Source organism: Mustela lutreola, chromosome 14, assembly GCF_030435805.1.
Source record: "Mustela lutreola isolate mMusLut2 chromosome 14, mMusLut2.pri, whole genome shotgun sequence".
Classification (NCBI taxonomy): Eukaryota; Metazoa; Chordata; class Mammalia; order Carnivora; family Mustelidae; genus Mustela; species Mustela lutreola.
Window position 1 is genome coordinate 43,580,504 of NC_081303.1, and position 16,216 is coordinate 43,596,719.

The window sequence follows — 16,216 nt, forward strand, 5'->3', positions numbered from 1 at the left end:
AGAATTGTGATCCCACCCTAATTTTGGTTCCTTTGGTGTCTCTCTTTTCCCTCTGGTTTACTACAATCTCTTCATCTTCTGTATACTGTGATGTGCCTTGGTTGGGAATTTATTTTTATTATTTTTATTTTATTTCATTTATCATGTTGAAGACTTTTTGAGGTTTTTCTTTTTTCCTGAAGCTTCAGAACTTTCATGGGTTTTGAGGAATCTGAGCCTTTTATCACCTGAGTACTATTGCTTTCCCATTTTCTGTTCTGTGTGCCCCTTTTAGATGATTATGGAACTTTCTCTTCTCTTCTTATTTCTGTTAATCTTGCTAACATATTTTTCTCTTTTTCTCTTCAGCTGTTTAACTTATTGAGTTTAAAATGGCTACACATATAGTTATTTTTATCCAGTTATATAAAAGTTGCATTTGTCAATCTATTATCTGAAGGATTGGGGTTTGGTCTCCAGTTTATTGCTTCTGTAACTCATTGCTTTTGTTTTCTTTTATGACTCGTGATATTTTTATTGATTTTTTTTGAGAGGTTTCTTTGAAATTTTTATTTTATTTATTCCATGAGAACATTTTGTGATCAGAACTATCAGAATACCATTTTATTTGCTTTTGCTGAGAAGCCAAGTGCTCTATTGATTAAGGAGTTTTTATGTTCCCTTTCGTGTGTGTGTGTGTGTGTGTGTGTGTGCAGGGGAGGGGGACCTCAGGTCATATGCACACTATAAATGGGACAGATGCAGTCTTTTGGTTTTGATTCCTTGGAGATCTGATGTGCAAAGGCTAGGAAGTCATTAGCTTCATGGTTGCTCCCCCATACCCTTGATAGTGGGAAGATTTTTTGTTAGGCCTTATTTTCACTGAACGCGTTATTTCCAAGTCCCCCAGCTCCTCTGCATGGACATAAAAAAAAAACAAGCTCCTGCTATACAAGATCCATACTCCGCTCTTCATTTCTCCCCCATTGATAAACACCCACAGAACGCTGATGTACATAATTATCCTGCTGATTTGCAACTCCTTCTTTCTATCACCTGGTGAGCTCTCTTTCCTTCCCTTACACATTTTTTTTAAGATTTATTTATTTATTTATTTGACAGAGAGAGATCACAAGTAGGCAGAGAGGCAGGCAGAGAGAGAGAGGAGGAAGCAGGCTCCCCGCTGAGCAGAGAGCCCGATGCGGGACTCGATCCCAGGACCCTGAGATCATGACCTGAGCCGAAGGCAGCGGCTTAACCCACTGAGCCACCCAGGCGCCCCATCTTACACATTTGTTTTATTTGATTTGGTATTCCTGAGTATTTGTAATGGTGGAATTTTAAGTTTATATGCATTTCAAACTTGCTAAAAAAATGTTAATTATCCATTCTTGAAGTAAAGATATCTGTTGAAATGGCAGGCCTCCGAGTCTTGCTTTTCTATCACTGTGGGCTAACAATCATAAGAGACTTTGAGGTAGTTTTTTGTAGCTTTTCATTACATGAGGGAATTTAATATTAGTAAGGTAATATTATTATATTGCTATTAATTATTCTAATTAATATAAATAAATTATTTTTCCAATATTATCTGATTTTACGGTTTTTTAAAAAGTTAATGTTCTTGATTATTGCGATTATCCCACACTCAAAATTACCTCAAATTACATGGCAAAATCCCACTTGATTGACTTTTATATCAGTTCAATCATTAAAAACATATAACATTGTCAGATATTGTTCATGCTATTATATTTCTATAGTAAAAATCACAATTAGCCAGAGATTTCATATCTATTTCAAGAGGCCTCATCTATATTGGCCTCATTTATTGGGAATTTAGTGCTAAGTTCCCAGACAGCTGGTCTTTATCCATTTAAATTTTAAATTACACATACATTATTTAGATATTATATTTAATAACTCATATATAATACATGTATGCATACATAACAGTGTAAGTTTCATTATGTACCACTCTTTCTTTCCAATCTATATTCTCCTGGGAGGTGTGTGTTAGATGAAGACTTCAGATTATTTTACTGGAGTATTCGGGTGGGGAGCAATTTTTTCATAATTGGTTTGAGTGATATCCTCTTAATTCTTATAAAACTACAAACATTTTTCAACCTACTGGCAAGGTATAGGAGTCTTGATTTTAATCTTTTTCAGCGGTCTGTAGATGCTCTTCTCTTGCCCTCTAGCTTCTAGACTGTATTTCACTGATAATGGAATGGCTCCATCCCAAGCCTTCATATCTGTGGCACTGCAACATTTCCTACCTGCTCTGTATTTCACGAGCTTTAATTTAGTCACCCTCCCCCCTTCCACCCACATGATTAAGATTTGTTAATGGAGGTATTTGTCGGACAGAACAAGATTGTGAATTAGATTTTCTTTTAAGTGTGACACATGGCTGAGGAACTAATCTCATTTCTGTCTGAGACCTAGTGTACCTAGGATGACCCTAATAATGGACTGTGTCTTCATAAAGACAAAAGCCAGGCATTCCATAAAGTGTGGCATCACATAGCTGGAAGGGAGCTTCTTTTGTTTCTGCATGCCCGCTTGAAGAAAGATGACAGCTGAAGTCTTTTGAGATTTTTGGTTTCCTCTTCAGACAAGACAAAATATATTCCTTCATGAATGCATTTCATGGGAATAATGGGGCTCTAAGATTATAAACACCAGACTGGGAGATTTGAGTTCTAGAGCTGACTAAACAGTAAAATACAACTTGCTTGATCTTTTGGGATTGTTCTTCCATATGCAAAATAGGGGTGTAAGTAATGTCCAAAACTAGCAAAAGAAAACATTTTTTCATAGAAGAACAAAGTCTTTAGAGCCAGACTTCGGGGGCTGATTCCTGCCTCTACCACTTATCAGATGTTTGGCTGGAGAAAACTATCTTTCATCATTTTTCATTTCAGGTTTTTTCATCTGTAAAATGGGAATAAGAACTATACTTACACAAAACAGTTTTTTTGTTTTGTTTTGTTTTGTTTATGGAATGCTTCATGAATTTGTGTTGTCATCCTTGCGCAGGGGCCATGCTAATCTTCTCTGCATTGTTCCAACTTTAGTAAATATGCTGCCGAAGCAAGCACCACAGAAGAGTTTTTATAAAGCTTAACTGACAACATAAGAGTCAATGATTTAAGACAGTGCTCCCGACCCCACTTAGCTGACATCAGAACCCCAGGCTTTCAGGAACCGGTTTCTCCTGGTAACCCAGTCTCTCTCCATTGATTGATCTATATTCATTGTTCTTGATTCCCAACAGGTGAGTTTGGTTCCATTAACTTGGTCTCCCCAGCATCTGGATTTTCTCATTTTAATATGTAATTTCCCTGCGATTGGATGGCTGAATCCTGTAGCGTGATTCCCTACTGTAAGGACTTGGGCCATCTGAAACCTCTCCAGTTTCTTACCATGATCTCAACTATGTTCTTTATTTGCTCCTTGGCCAGCACTCCTGCTAATCAAACTGTGCTTTTTCTCTTTTAATGATTTTCTTAATCATTATCATCTGATCCTGTGTCCCTTTCTAGACTAAGAGAATACTGGTTGTGCTACTACACAGGGATGAGAGGCCTTTGGGAGCTAGAGTCTATAAGATTTGATGATTAATTGAGTGTGTTGGTAAAAGAGAGGGAAAAAGTCGAAAATTGAGTGTGTTGGTAAAAGAGAGGAAAAAGTCAAAAAATGACAACAGACCAGACATGGCTTGGTCTGTTGTGTGGCCAGTGCTGCCCTCCACTTCCTAGGTGAGATTTGGAATATGGTAGGAGGAGAAGTGTTGGGTGGGAAGTGGAAGGATAAGTGATGGTCAGGAATGTTCCCATGTGTGTAAACTGAATTAGAATGGAGGTGCTGAATAGGATGTTAGATCCACAAGCCTCAAGCTGAAGAAGGAGAGGTGCCCTGGAGATTCGAATTTGGGAGACATCAACCTATACTTAACAAGTGAAGACAGGATAATGGAGGACTGCGTAGGCAGAGAGTGTATGGGGGGAGGGGAAGAGGGCCCTCCAGAAATATTCATTTTAAGCAATAGATTGAGAATACTCAAGGGAAGGAATTTTGAAGAAGAAGAGACCAGAGAATTCAAATGCCAGGAACTTAAGTGAGAAAATGATTCCAAATGCACTACCCATGACCCTGGCTTTGGTGGGTTCATGGAGGGCTGAGGACAGAAGTCAGATGGCAGTTGACTGGGTACTGAGTAAAAGCTGAGTAAGAATCACGGGTGGGCATAGACAACTATTTTAAGAGGTTGGCTGTGAAGAGGGAAAGAAATACCATAATAGCTACAGGGAAATGAAGGATAGATAAAGATTTTATTTACATATTTTACTTCTTTGTAGAATATAAAACTAATTTTCCGGAAAGCAGTTTGACATTAGTTTATAAATCTGACCATGGTATCATCTACAACCTAGTAATTCCATTCCTAGGAATATATGCCAAAGGAAAAATCTTCAATGTGTATGTGCAATGGGAAATGTGTATAAAAATATTCATAGAGGGAAACGCTGTTGGGACCCCTCTCACTCTTGAGAGCTTTTTCTGTATCTTCACTTAATAAGCTCTTATCACACACAAAAATGTCTACACAGTGTTAATCCTAACAACAAAAAATCTTGAAAAAAAAATGTGTTGACCAGACAAGGAATACATAAACTATATTTATATAGTGATTAGAGAATACTGAAATAAGTGAACTATGGTTACATGCCACTGCATGCAAGAATCTCAGAAATCTGATATTGAATAAAGAATCTCAGAAATCTGATACTGAATAAAAGAAGCATGACTCCACAAACTATGATATGATATAGTTATTAAGTTCAAAATTAACCAAATCTAAGTAAAATAAGGCCTAAAAAGGGCCTACAGCACACAAGATGAGGGCAAAAGCGGCCATTGTTGAGTTAAATGTCGAGAGAGTCAAGTCTGAGTCTGCTAATCTGTCTCAGACTGACTAATTGACAGAATAAAAAATCCAGGGGAAGCTGGACAGAGAAGTGTACGCGTCAGGCCATAGTAAGAAAGTCCAAGATAAGATCTCATGGCAGAAAGTGGAGGATACGAACCTGGGGCATGAGAGCCTCTTTAGGTCAGCTTGAACTGAAATCTGTCAGTGTTAAAAAGAGCATCAACTTAAAATCAGCAGAACTGAACAGGTTACTGCAGTTAAAGGCCCCTCTAAGCAACAGAAGCGAAGTGGGAAGATATGTCAGATTCTTAGCAGTTAAAGATATATTCTCAAGGCATACCTACAATCACACGCATTTTCTAAATTTCTCATCTTTAACGAGGCTGCACTAAGTACAAGCATTTTGTATGTTATTAACTTGGTCTCCAGCATCCTACTTGCTCATTAGCCATTATTTGCTAAAATGAGTCCCAAATCCAAACAGCTAGGCCCATTATGCCTAATGAAGAGAAAACCTCCTCCGTTTTCTTTCTGTTTATTTTTACTCTGAAGCAAAAGAATTATAACTTCTAACATTAAATAGAATATAAAATTAACAAATAAGAGTGGCGTCTTATATTTTTATATAGCTCTGGATATTGTTGAAAAGTATCCATTATCTAGCTTTATTCCATCAACCCCTCTATTAAGTGGCAATTCAGGCATTAATCATCCCAAGTTTAAACATGAAGAAATTCAGACATTGGGAAAATAAGTGACTTGTCCCGGGGAGGCTAATGATAGGACCCAAACTAAAATTTAGATCTTTTGATTCATGTTCTCCATGGATAAAATCTAAATAAGTCACGTTAGAGCTCCCATTTCTATTTACTTTCATCTAATAGGTAACTATTTTTTATCGTAGCACTGAAAAAGAGTATCACATATTTGGGAAAAACACTGAGAATATTTAAAAATAGACACTGTGTTCCAGAAAAACAATAAAGCGGTACTTGAGAGATCTTTCAACAAATCTTCAACATGCCTTTGAGAAATAGAAGTTATGTGTTGTTATTTGGTCATGGTATTGTTGGATCAGGAAATACTAGGAACTCCCTGAAGTACCAACTAAGACAATCCTATGCCCAAATTCTCAAAGCCCAGCTCTCAAAGATGGAATACAGTATATTTCTTTTTTTTTTTTTAAGATTATATTGATTTATTTGATAGGCAGAGATCACAAGTAGGCAGAGAGGCAGGCAGAGAGAGAAGAGAGGAGGAAACAGGCTCCCTGCTGAGCAGAGAGCCCGATGTGCGGCTTGATTCCAGGACCCTGGGATCATGACCTGAGCCAAAGGCAGAGGCTTTAACCCACTGAGCCACCCAGGCGCCCCAGGAATACAGTATACTTCTTAATGATTTTATCTAATTTTTAAAATTCAAGTTTAGTTTGGTATTTGCTTTTCTAATGGCCACATTAAAAAAATATATTGATATGAATTTCAAATGACATTAAATGTTTAACCACATTTGGGAGAGACTGATTTGGGACCGTGGGATGTGGTGAAAAAGAACATTGGGTTTAGTCAATAAAGGCAAATACAAATCTTGGCTGGGCCATAGTCTTACTTAACTTCTATACTTCTCATATTCATCATTTATAAATGAGGGGAGTTCATCTAGGTGTCCTCTGCGGTGGGTATTGTGGCTTGACACGGCCATCCTCCTTCATGTGTCTTTCCGTATTACCGAAGCTGGAAAGCTAAAATCTATATTTCTCAGTTTCCATGCAGGTAGGGTTCAACCAATAAATCAGATGCCACCAGTTAAAAGCACTTGGAAGGCAGACGTGAAGTAGAAGGCCATCCTCCTTCTCTTGGCTGTGCCTATAAGCTCACACAGCCGTGAAGACATCAGGATTTTAGCAACAGCATTCCACTCGTCATTCTCCAGCTACCTAGATGTTGAGACAGCCGTGGCAAAGAGTGACAACCTGCCACATCTAGTGTTTATTCACCTGCTTTGCGGCTGTCCAAAGACGATGCCAGTGGTGACAGGGACAAGCAGGCAGCCCCTGTCCCTCGATCATAGTTAGGGCCCTGTGTTTTAAACTCAACAATTCTAGTGGTGGGCTTAAAGGTCATTCTGGATTGTTCTGGAAGACATTCCTAGAAGCCCAGCTGCAGCCCATTCTAGAGCCCTTCCCATGATGTTGGTACCTAATTCTCTATATTAAACTTACTGGTACTAAAAATATTCAGAGTAGTTTTTGTGCCTTTTACTGAATCCTGACACAGAATCCAGATTTTCTTTGTGCTCTAATGTTCTTTGATTCTATTTTCTTCATTTTCCTCGTGTTTTTAATACACAGTCTCTAATTTTTATGGTAATTTTCTTAAATCATTTCAGTTTCTCTCTGCGTAGAGTTTCTCTGTAATGTAAATTTAATACTATCCAATAACTGTCCTAGTTGGTTTTGAGTATATGGGAGTCAAGTGTATACACCTGTTTGGTAATGAAACAATAGCCTTTAAGTTTTTATTTATTTATTTGACAGAGAGAGATCACATCTCAGCAGAGAGGTAGGCAGAGAGAGAGGAAGGGAAGCAGATTCCCTGCTGAGCAGAGAGCCCGATGCGGGGCTCGATCCCAGGACCCTGGGATCATGACCTGAGCTGAAGGCAGAGACTTTAACCCACTGAGTCACCCGGGTGCCCCAACAAATAGCCGTTAAAGTAAAGAAGAGTGGGTAACTATTGGATGTAATTAAAAATAAGAAGTATACATGTAAGTTTGAAAAAAATCTTTTGTGTAATACTACAGTGAATTAAAATGTCTGAAGCAGATTTAAAAATATGTAATTCAGTGTTTTTTTTGTAAAAAACTTTTGTGGTTAGAATAATGACAAGAATTTTGTATATATAATATATATTTAAAATATTTATTAAAATCTCTGTGTGTGTGTGTGTGTGTGTGTGTGTGTGTGTCTGTATGCCCAGAAAGACTGAGAAGAGAAATAATAATTACATGGATGTCTGCTAATAATCTGAAAGTTTTCCCCAGGGTTCTTTTACAAATTTTGCCTTGGATTAGCTGTTGTATACAGCACCAGAAGAATTATGTGACTTTATAATCAGCTTCTTAATGTCTTTGATAATCAGTTTTAACTGTACCTGAAAACTTTTCATCTTCTTGAACTTAAAAACTTGCAAATACTGTCAGTCCTTCTGAATATGTTCCCCAACATGCAAGGTTTATATTTTAAAGAATATTATATAGAAAGATATTCTATATAATGCAGATGATGAATTGTTCATTTTAGAAACTGATCCTTGGGATCTAATTAAGAAAACAAAACAAAACAAGAACTGAGCAAGTCTTTGGCTCAATTCTGGGAATATTTTTGAAACTGAATCATAGGGAGTGAAACCAAAGATGCTTAGGAGCAGTCTCAGTGTTAATAGTGTCTGAAAATGAAGAGCATCTGGGAAGGTGAGCAGAGGACTAGGTCAGACGCAGGAAGACAACTGAGCTGGGGGCACGTGCAAGGTCATGTTTTAGATGAGGCATTTGGCTGGAATGCTGTAAAACAGGGAGCTTCAAATTGGGGTAAATTTCTAAATGTAGGACAATTGGTAGGTCCTGGATTGTCTGAAGGAGATTTCATGGTGGAGGGAGGGTAAGTTGTGAAAAAATTCCAACCAAGAATTAGGAGAAACCAAAGAGCATATCTGAAGTGTGAGGAAAGAGAATCAGGTTGATAAAGGAGATAGATTTCCTATCTGAGATTCATGGTTTTTCTAAAGCCTAGGGGAGAACTTATCCCACAGTGGACAGTCCAGCTGACCAGGAAGTTGAAAGTACTGTGCCGAGAGACTGAAAAAATGTCTACAGGCAAAGGGGCTGGCATATCTAGCAAGTGAGATTTTTGGTATGGTGTTACGAGGGGTTATTCAGGCTGAGGGAAGAGAATTCTCTGCCGAGAGCAGGGCTTGGGCAAAGATGTCTCAAGAGACAGGGTCAAAGAAGAAAAAATTAGTCCAATGCTGAAAATTCACTTGCACGAAAAGGGCATAAACACCGAAAGTCAAGTAGGGAGAGGTCCTGCTCTGCGTTTCGCCGTCATCCACAGTCATTTTCACTGCTAACCAAAGTGCACAGGTGCTCATTTCTTGAGCAGGGCAAATGGAATTACACCATTACAACCCAATAGAATGTTCTGTGTTCTAGCCACGTCATGTTGTTACTTAGGCTTCTTTGCATCACATTAATAAAAAGAACATTGATTTTTAGAGCCTGAAAATTTTAGCCCTACAAGTGTGAAACATAAAAATGAAGGACTTCTTACCTTTATTTTATCTGGTTCAAGTTTCTTTTGAATCCACATAGTAGCTGGAAGCCAGGAAAATAATAGCTAGCATGTATTCAGCATATTTTATTTGCCTTGGATGTCATATACACTACTTAATGCAGTAGTCTTCACGGAACTCAGTAAGTGCTCCTAGAGCTGATGAGTAGTGAGGGATTTAGACCCATCGTCAGAATTGTGGGTTCAAGTTTTGGACCTATCTCTAAGTGGCAGAAAGTTTGAGCAAATTACTTCCCTAGTCATCAGTCATCACAGTTATCAATGAGAATTATGAAAGCTGTTTTATAAAATTGACAGGATAAAGGGGTTTTATATGTGCATATGTGTTTTTGATATGTTTATATTAACACAATACAGTGCTAAACAGCATGCAAGTCCCTGGGGATACAAAGAAAAATAAGCTGGGGTTTATGTCATTGAGGTCTTGAGTCTGAAGGAGACAAATAGACCTAAATAACCTTAGAGAAAATAACGGGAACCATGAGGGCAGAGAGAAGAAGCTTGCATGAGGTAGTAGATAACATCCCCACCTAGACCACAGTTGGTGCTCACTAAGTGCTGATTTTTGTTGTTGTTGTTGTTTAAATTGTTTTAAAATTTAAAAACAATGGGGTTGCCTGGTTGGCTCAGTCAGTTAAGTGTCTGACTCTTGGTTTCAGCTCAGGTCATGATCTCACCGTTGAGGGATCAGGCCCCACGTCGGGCTCTGTGCACAGTGAGGAGTCTGCTTCATATTCTCTCTTCCTCATTCTCTCACTGTCTCTCAAGTAATAAATAAATAAAATTTAAAAAATTAAAACCACGAACAGAAATGTCCAAAAATGATCACTGATGGGTAGCTGATTTACGCTAATGGCTGATGGGTTACTCATTAATCTAACAGTGCTGGAAGCTTTATGGTGCAGTGGGCAAGAGCCTCCAGTTTTATGTCAGGCTCCTGCCCAGCCCACCTTAACTGCATGACCTGGGGAATATTTCTTATCCTCTGTACCCAGTGCTTCCATTTACCAGCTATATAATCTTGAGCAAGTTACTTAAACTCTCCATTCTGCTATTTCTTATCTATAAAATGGGGGTAACGACAGATTCTACATTATAAGAGTTTTGTGAGGTTTAAAGGAGCTAATCTATAAATAAACTGCTTAGAAAAATACTGGCAAACAGTTTGGAGTCAAAGTTATCTACGATTGCTAATATTATTTTCAGTAGGATGACGGTGATGACACTTTGGCATATTTGTTTGTAAAACAGGGAGAACAGTAAGACTTACCTCTCATTTGTGTTATAAAGCTGAAATTTTAAAATGCCTGTCAGTCACACATCTGCCTTTGGGCTTAGGTCATATCCTGGGGTTCTGGGATCGAGCCCTGCGCTGCTCCTTCCCCTGCTTGTCCTTTCTCCTGCTCTCTTCCACTCTCTGTCAAATAAATGGATAAAATCTTTAACAATAATGCCTGATATGATAGGTCCTCAGTAAATGTGAGCTATCATGATAGTGATTATTAAGAAAAATATCTCCTGGGGTGCCTGGGTGGCTCAGTGGGTTAAAGCCTCTGCCTTCAGCTCAGGTCATGATCCCAGGGTCCTGGGATCGAGCCCCACATCAGGCTCTCTGCTCAGCAGGGAGCCTGCTTCCCTTCCTCTCTCTCTGCCTGCCTCTCTGCCTACTTGTGATCTCTGTCTGTCAAATAAATAAATAAAATCTTAAAAAAAAAAAGAAAAATAACTCCTTACCTATGTTTAGCATTTCATATTACAGTAACTGCTTTCATATAAATATATAAATCTAAAAATGTACAAATATATTTATGTAAATATGGATGTTAAAATGTACAGATGTATATTCGGTGACAAGGAGATAAACAGGATAGATCGTTCTGTTCCATTATTCACATTTCGTTGTTCATTTGTTAGAATAGTTTGTACTTCTATGAAGCTTTTTGAATGTCATAGTGTGCCTTTGCTGAAACAGACATAAAAGTGATAGCTGGTCTCTACACTGACCTGAGTATTTCTAGGTAAAGGTATTCTGCATTCTGTCCTCCTTCTGCTTCTTCCACTGCTCCCACTCCTTCAAAAGAATAACTCCACAATCCTTATATTTAAAGAATTTTACTTCTTGACTGTAGTGGTTCAAAGTGAGGACTACAGGGAGCTCTTGAAGCTGAGCACGCTATTTACAAGCATATTGCATCAGCGTAGGATCTTGAATGTAGCTTTCGACACTCTTCTAGCCCAATGTACATGTGTGGGTCTACCATCATGTTTAAAAAAAGAAACTGAAAAAAAATCCACACTTGTACATTGGTTGAGAAAACAAAAATGGTTAAATTAGTGCTCTTTTAACGTTTTCATCTGGCCTGAGAAACATGTGTGCAAGGGTATGGTGTTTATATGGTTTTTGAACAATATAATTCCCTGTTCACAGAGGTGACCCAACAGTGTGGGGTTATAAGAAGTCACTGCTTTATGAAAAGCAAAATAATTAAATTTTCTAAGTCAAACTTCAAGTAAGACCCTAATTTTGAGAATCTCCTTCTCTTCTCAAGGAATGAGAGGAGCCCAACTGGTTTGGCAATTTTCAGAGTAGGAAAATACAAGGCAAAAATTGAGAATCTGGGAGCCAAGGAGAATATATTCTCTTCCTATTGTCTTCCCCATCACAAAATCTTTGTAGAGTGTTGTGTGCTCTCTAAATGCTTTTCCCTTTATGAAGTTGGAGAGTGGGGGTTGTCTCCTGTCTAGAAGTTGTCAGACTCCCGCCATCTGCAAACTGCTGTTTCTGCTGCTTCTTAGATAGACTTCAGGCAACAGGGAAAGGGAAATCCCAAGATGGTGGTGAAAGGAAGCTCCAGGGTAATAGCTGCATAATTAGTTTGTTGAGTAGACAGTTTACAAGGGGAATGGATTCATAAATTTTCAAAATGTGTTCTTACTATATATATTGAGAGGTGTTTTAGAGTTCTACCAGAAAACGTCTAGATTGATGAATTAACAGATGTATAGAAAACCCGTGAATGAAAAAAAAACTTTATATAAACATATTTTCTCTGTGGTTCACTGAGAAACACATTTTCATAATTTTGCTAACTATATAGTGATTTTTAAACAAAAATAATAGTATAAATATTTAGGGTGATGTGCAGTGGTAGAAAATGCTATGTGCTTTTATTTGCATGATTAATATTCCCTTGGCATTTGCATATTCTATTTGCATGTTAATATTCCCTTGGCCAAAGCAAGCGTCATAGCCAGACACGTCATCTGTAGAGTAGGAAAATATATTTTACCCATGGAAGGAGGAGAAAAATGAGTACTTTGCTAAATAATAATCTATCCAGCACAGAAATAAATTTCAGATGAATTAGAGATCCAAACCTGAAATATAAAATATTTTTTCTTTTTAATTTTTAAATTTTGCTATAATTTTAGATTTCTATAGTAGTTGTAAGAATAGCCAAAACTATAAAATATGAAAAACTATAAAATATAAAACTATAAAATATAAAAACTATAAAATAAACTTTTAGCAAATATGTTTTATAATCTTAGAAAGAAAACGATTTTCTTAAGCAAGACAAAAAACCCTGAATTCACAAAAGGAAAATACTATCAGAATATTAGTCAAGATACTTTTGCCTGCAAGTTTTCAAAATGCACCTCAAATCTGGAAATTATGAATTGGCTGTTGACGATAAGACCTTGGGCAAGTTACTTAATTAAGTAACTTAAACTTTGTTTTTTCATCTGCAAAGGTGAATGCTCAGAGGTCAAATGTCTGGACCAGGTGCAGAGATAAGGGTTCAAATGCAGACCTGGCTTAACTCCCTAGACTACATCCTTCCAATGCAGCCCAGCATTTGATTATTGGCTGTTCAATTTAGCAAACATCTCTGAAATAACTCACATGATATCCCGCGTACTACCTTAGCTAATCTCAGGTAAGAAACGAATTAGTCTTTTCCTTTAAAAGAATTACAAAACAGGGGCACCTGGGTGGCTCAGTGGGTGCCACCTTTGCTCAGCTGCCTTTGGCTCAGGTCATGATCTCAGGCTCCTGGGAATCTCTGCTCAGCGGGGAGCCTGCTTCTCCCTTTGTCTACTTGTGATCTCTGTCTGTCAGGAAAAAAAAAAAAAAGCAAAAAAACAATTACAAAACAAATATCCTTAAAGTAGTTTTTGGTTCTCCTTAACTAAGGTGCCTTAGCTGTATTACCTAGAATGTATGGTTAGCTGTAAGTGAGCTGTCAATCTCTGCTCAAACACTTTAACCGGATTATCAAAGTATCTTTAATCTCTCATGCCAGTTTCAGTAATAGATCACACTATTGTGTAAGAATAAGTACAGTTATTTACAAAATGAGCGAATTTTTAAATACTTTGGGTTGTTTTACATGAAGTTACTTTAAGGACTAGAAGCTTTGGAGATATTTTGTTATTGTTGGTAACTCTGACAGATATTAATGTTTCTTTCCCACTGAAATTAAAAAAAAATAAGTTTAAAATTATTTATGTCATGATGTTCAATACAAGTTTGAATAAAAGCTAAGGATTTTCTCATACTGTCTGCTGTTCTTTTCTGTAAATTATACTTGGAATTATCATATCCTAGATTTCCCATAAACAACATAATTAGGTAGGATGTTGCTCCCAATTTGGTAAGATTAAAAAATTAATTTCCCTGAAAAGAAATACAAAACTATAAAAGTAAACTTTGGGATGTAAGGATACCGTTAATTAGTTGCCATTCAATAAAACACACAAAAAAAATCCCACCACAAAAACCAAAGTATGCACATTTTGTCATTCATAACACATTCTTCAGGCAGGAAAAACACAGTAAAGCTACAAAATAGGGGTTGTTATTCATTCAAATATAAGAAATGAAAATGCTTTTATACTGTACTTTAGAAATTGCACATAGTAGCATTTAACAGTATTCTTATACTTTCCATTCTCTTCAGTATCTCAATTAATGGAATTGCCTCATGTACAGTCGTACAGTAAGTCCACAGGAGGAGGGGTGTTCATGGGGTTCCTATGTCACCATCTTGGCCCAAAACTCTTTTTCTTAAATTGGATATAGGGACACAAATTTTTTTGAGCATCATACTTACATATTCTAAATATATATTATTATTTTGATATATCAAATATACCCCCAAACCCACTAACTTTTATATTCACATTTATCTTAAATGCTATAAAAATGTTTGCATAAAAAGTGAAAGAATCATATGGCATGAAAAGGACCTGAAGTAGAGATCTAATTTGACTCTAAAACACTATGCAGTTTTAGTAAAATGCCCACTAATATTGAAACCACTTCTTCTATAGACTCTAGAAGCTATTTGTCAACTCTGTCTTAAATTGAGAACATGAAATCATTCCGAGAAGAAAATATTGTATTTCTACTTAATATTGAGTGTCAAACAGGAACAGAGTAAACTAATAGCATTTAAAAATTATTCATGTTTTCCTTGGTCAATATTAGATGTATTAAAATTTTCATATTCTTTTAACAAGGTGAAATTTACTTCCAGTGAAATACAAAGATTTTAAGTGTATAACTTGATGAATTTTTACAACTAGGTACCTTTAGATAAGCAACATCACAATAAAGATAACAGATGTTTCCATCATTCCAAAAATATCCCACACACTACCTTCTAATCAGTTCCTATATCCAAAGGTGATCATTGTTTTGATTAGTTTTGTCTGGTTGCAAACTTTTCAGGACAAATAATGCAGGGCAAAAGGAAATTAACATCTTATATTATGAAAATAACTTTTACTTCACAAATTCCCTAAGAAAGGTTTCCAGACCCCAGAGGTCTGTGTACCACACTTTGAGAATTGCTTCTCTTATAATAACAGTGTAACTTGGGGTACCTGGGTGGCTCAGTGGGTTAAAGCCTCAGCCTTTGGCTCAGGTCATGATCTCAGGGTCCTGTGATCAAGCCCTGCATCAGGCTTTCTACTCAGCAGGAAGTCTGTTTCCCTTCCTCTCTCTCTGCCTACTTGTGATCTCTTGTCTGTCAAATAAATAAAAATCTTTAAAAAAAATTAAAAGAAAATAACAGCATAACTTATCACTCTCAAATTAGATTTAATATTGTTCCACTTCACATAAAATGTGATAGCTTTACAACAGTAAAATCCTATTTACCCTCTCTATCCTTTGTGCCATTTCTAACACATACTTTACGTTTATGTATGTGTATACGCTACAACACAATGACTAATAATTTTGGTTTAAACAGTGAGTTTTCTTTCAATAAAATCAAGAGCAAAGCATATGAAGCCTTTTGTATTTACTGAAACATATTCTAACTCCAGTGTTCTTCATTCCTTCCTATAGGTGCAAGTTTTCTTCTTCTTCTTTTTTTTTTTTTTTAATTTTATTTATTTTTGAGAGAGAGAAAGAGAGAGAGTGCACAAACTGGGGGAAGGGTCAGAGGGAGAAGCAGACACCCCGCTGAGCAAGGAGCCCAATGCGGGATTTGATCGCAGGACTCTGGAATCATGACCTGAATGAAAGGCAGATGCTTAACTGACTGGACCACCCAGGAACCCAATGCATGTTTTCTTCTGATGTCATTTCCCTTCAGCCTGAGGAGTGGCAATGACATCAGCTGACTGATGAATTTCTTCAGTTTTTTCTTATCTGAAAATGTTTTTATTTCATCCTCATTTTTAAAGGATGTTTTCACTGGTGTAGAAGTCTAGCTCGACAGTTCTTTTCCAACTTCAAAGATTCCATTCTATCATCTGCTGACTTCCATATGTTTCTAACGAGAAATCAGTCATCAATCCATTCACGTGCATGCAACGTGGCTCTTCTCTTCTCCTCAATCCTTAAGCATCTTGTAAGATTTTTAAAATTTACATATTTTCTAAACAGTTTTATTATAATGTGTTTAGGTATAATTTTCCTTGTAATATTGATG

At 37.0% G+C, this 16,216-nt stretch overlaps 1 non-coding gene across 1 annotated transcript; it reads right to left on the minus strand.

Annotated features, from left to right (window-relative positions):
- Positions 1–2,978: 2,978 nt before the first annotated feature.
- Positions 2,979–3,086, minus strand: LOC131815366 (U6 spliceosomal RNA). Its single transcript, XR_009347682.1, has one exon. It is a non-coding gene; the product is annotated as a U6 spliceosomal RNA (small nuclear RNA).
- Between the last annotated feature and the right edge of the window lie 13,130 nt (positions 3,087–16,216).